The 4,368-nt window shown below is 39.1% G+C and overlaps 1 protein-coding gene across 1 annotated transcript in view; it reads right to left on the bottom strand.

Annotated features, from left to right (window-relative positions):
- The window catches only part of plxna3 (plexin A3), a 203,634-nt gene that overhangs the window by 176,041 nt on the left and 23,225 nt on the right, over nt 1-4,368 (bottom strand). The window lies entirely within an intron of this gene.

The following is a 4,368-nucleotide window of genomic DNA, read 5'->3' as shown; positions in this document are numbered from 1 at the left end:
CCGAAGATGAACGAAGGTCTTACGGGTTTCGAACAACACGAGGGTGAGTAATTAATGACAGAATTTTTTTTTTGGGTGAACTAACCCTCTAAACTATTCTTCTACCAAACAGGCTTTTTACAGTTACCAAGCAATGGCAAATGTGCATAAATCTGCAATTTTTGCAACAAGACAAACCATCCATCTTATAGTAGGCCTTCAGAAATGACAGCGTCCTACATCAGATCTTAAGGAAGGTTTTTAGTAATTGATGATCTGCTAAATGCAAGTGAACATACTTAAGATGGCCTAAAAAGCTGCATCAAAAATTGAATAGCAGTAAATTTAGCAAGTGCTCAGATGGTCCAAACACGTCAACATGAGTGCTCAGTGGCATTGAGAAATCATCTAGCGGCTTCTGTCTGTCGCCGCTCCACAGAGGAGAGCAACACATCTGTTACCCAGGTAGAACACAGTCGTCTAATTAAAGGAGTTGAGCAAGACTCCGACTCCAACTCCAACACTCTCCCAGCTTCGTTCTTAATGACACGGGTCTTTGTTATCAAGCGCTTGTAATGCGTTGCAGGTCGACGCTCCTGCGGTGCAGCCTGGCCTGAGAAACAACGCATCCCTCCCCGCCTTGTTCCGAGACAGCGGATTTACGGCAAACAGATTTAGCCATGATCAAACGTGGCTGAGGGCTGAGCTGCCCATAAATCAGCCTCCTGGCCATTTCCACGTCCGCGCTGCGCTCTTCTGCTGATTTACGCTGCTAAATTAGCTCAAATTTCCAGCCCAATCGCACTTGGATTTCAATAGAGCCAAAATGAGCCACAAAATGGCTGATGGAGTGGTCAGTCTTGACCTTTCAGACGCGTTCCATTCGGGCTGCTTTCTGAAGCCTCCATCCGCTCGAGACAAAGATGCTAACATGGCGAAATATAAAAGCTGAGGGGAAAAAAAAAACACAGGTGATGATGAAGAAGAAATTAAAATACTTGCAGCTCATGCATGATTATGAGGATTAGAGTGACTCAGTTGATGCTGCTCATAAGAAAAGCGCCGTTATTGTGTGAGCCGCGGCACACGGTTGCAGTGAAGCACGGGGATTTGACGCTTTTTAAAAGGCATTAATCAATTTGAACACTGCGACAGGGACACTAATCTGCCGGATTCAATCATGTATCATACGTCTAAGACTGGGTGCAGAATGAGAATTTTCACCCTGGTGTATTTATCTTTATAAAACATAAACATGATCACACCGGATCACAGGCGGCATGTGTAATAGGATCCGTTTCTTCATTTCAAAATTGCAGAATTGCATTTGCAATAGTATACTAGCATACTAATATACGCATGCATATGGGATGCTTCTGTGCGCATGGCAAACCAGAATGACCTGCTACATTTGCAAAAATGTGCACTGCACAAAATACTGTATTCCACAATGCAATGCGCTTGACCTGACTTTCCATTTCAAGTGTGATGAACAACCCTTGTGTCATGTAAGATCCTAACAAAGCAGAATCCCATCCGCTTTCTTAAGAAAACAATCAGTGCCTGATTGGAAATCATAGAAAATCTACTCTTTTCCTCAAAAGTAACGTCTTCAAAATTACATATCACATTATAGTAGTGATGCAAAAATTGGTGCAATTGATCATGTTCCTTTGTACTTTCAGTTAGCAAGTTAACAGCGTAACATAGTGCAAACTGGTTGGGAAACGCTCTTTTGATTAGCAGGGATCGCTGTGGAGAAACAGGATCTTGCACGACACCAGAAGTAATAACAGTCGCAATCTTCTTCTTGATTCAGACTGCCAATACACATTTGTACACAACATTATAAAAAAATGCAAAATAAATATTTCTATTTCCATGATGATAACTTATTACTCACTGAACTAAACATTCAACATGAGTTAACTTGAAAACACTAGCTGTTCCCATTCATTTTTCAAATGTAATTTATGCAAGAAATCCACAATAATTCAATTATGAATAAAGAACATTTAAATTCTGTTTCCATTTCACGTGTTCAAGATAACAAAACAACTGTAAATAAATAAAAGATTAATCAAAAATCTAATTTAAATAAAAAGAAATGCATGCGGTTTTGAGACAAAACGCTTTAAAAACTTAATAAATAGCAGCCAATGATTTGAGTGAATTATTCAGTCATGTGACTCCAGGTGTTACTTTTAACATGCATTTTCTAGGAAAAAATGTGTTTTCATCAGTTTATGTGCATGTTTTTTTTTTACCCAATTTTTATGAAATGTGGTGCATGTGTGAAAAATTCCTAAAAATTTGCTAGAAAAACATGGATGGAAACTCGTGTGGCATTCAAAAACAGCTCATGTGGCATTCAAGAGTTTGAAATGTTTACAGTAGAATAATGCCTTCTGTTTTCACCTACTATTTTTAATTAACAGCAGGCGGTATTGAGTATATATATAGTTAGTATTGTATTCCAAACACATCCAATTACTTCCTCTTTTTGTGAATACAGGAAACACAAGGTCGGGAGAATGAGAGGTCAGCGCAGGATGGGCCATTTTGGTGATATACTACATCTACCTTGAGATCCTTTTAGCCGCTAAATAGACTGTACAATAAACCAACATAAAAGCACCCGATTAAGGATTCAATGGCAGACACGTACATCCATTTGTGCACGTAACACAATGATATACATGCACACGTTCACCCACACTGCCGGCTCGGCAAAGGTGTTCCATAAAAAAAATTCCCTGACAACCTGGGTTTATTTCCCAGCGGTCAGATTATCTCCTGGCCGTTTTTGCTAAGGTTGAGACCGCAGAATCCTCCGGCAGCCCTGCGGCTCTTTGACCGGCGTGTGAACAGCACAGGTGCAAGGGAAAATAGCTGGTTGTATTTATTTTCATTTGCCTTTGCACTTGCTGCTAAATATCTCGGCCGGCCGGAAACGGTGCCAGGCTACCGGTTTAAACGCTCGCTTGTAAAAGTACAACAGGAGGGAGATAATTCCTGATAGACCAGACATGGATTACTGCAGTCGAAGCCACAGGCACAAATGCTGCGCGGTGTTTTGCACAAATGGGATGTAAAACTAGATCTTTACATTATAAGGAGAAAAAAATTATTGCTTGTGTGGAACACTTGCTGTCATGTAGCTAGACTGGGTCAGAAATTAAGGGGAAGGCAGAGGCAAAAATACCACAGAAAATCATAATTAAAGTGAAAAACTGGTAATAGCAACAATGTGAGAATTTGTGTTAATAAAGTGATTACATTTAAATATTTTATATAAAATGGATGCAATACTAGATAGTTTATGGTTAAATAAATAAATACATACATGCATACATAACTCTTGGGGGGGAAATACAAAATCAAAAAATTACCCTGCATAAATCTGAGGTATTTGACATAACAAGGGATGTTGTTACGGTATATATTTTATATGGTTAGAATGAATGAATGAATGAAGCATGTGTGCAACTGAAATTCAAATTTTTAAGTCAAAGAAATGCCCCTACATAAGTGTCAGAGTTTTTTTATGATTAAATATTACTGATAGATTGATACATACATACAGTGCTGTGAAAAAGTTTTTGCCCCCTTCCTGGTTTTTTTTTTTTGGCTAATATTTGTCACACTTGAATGATTCAGATCGACAAAAATAAATAAAAAATTATATTACACAAAGATAATCCGAGTAAATACAAAATGCAGTTTTGAAATAATGATTTCATTTATTAAGGGAAAAAAGCTGTCCAAACCTGCCTGGCACTACGTGAAAAAGTAATTGCCCCCTAAATCTAATAACTGGTTGCGCCACGCTTTGCAGCAACAACTGCAATCAAGTGTTTGCGATAACTGGCAATGAGTCTTTCACATTGCTGTGGATGAATTTTGGCCCACTCTTCTTTGCAGAATTGTTTTAATTCAGCCACATTGGAGGGTTTTCGAGCATGAATGGACTGTCATTCCACACACCACAGCATCTCAATCGGATTTAAGTCTGGACTTTGATTTGGCCACTCCAAAATCTTAATTTTGTTTTTCTTGAGCCATTCAGAGGTGGACTTGCCGATGTGTTTGGGATCATTGTCCTGCTGCATAACCCAAGTGCGCTTGAGGTCACAAACTGAAGGCCGGACATTCTCCTTCAGGATTTTCTGATAAGAGTGCAGAATTAATGGTTCCATCAATAAGAAATGGCTTTATAACCCTTTCCAGATTGATACATGTCAACTATTGTTTCTCATCTGTTCTTGAATTTCTTTAGATCGTGGCATGAGGTGTTGCGCTTTAAGCATGCGTCACTTTGTCAGACAGGTTCTATTTAAGTGATTTCTTGATTCAACAGGTCTGGCAGTAATCAGGCCTGGGTGTGGC

Source organism: Sinocyclocheilus anshuiensis, unplaced genomic scaffold (assembly GCF_001515605.1).
Source record: "Sinocyclocheilus anshuiensis isolate Anshui unplaced genomic scaffold, SAMN03320099.WGS_v1.1 scaffold71, whole genome shotgun sequence".
Lineage (NCBI taxonomy): Eukaryota > Metazoa > Chordata > Actinopteri > Cypriniformes > Cyprinidae > Sinocyclocheilus > Sinocyclocheilus anshuiensis.
This window is presented reverse-complemented; position numbering and strand designations above follow the sequence as displayed.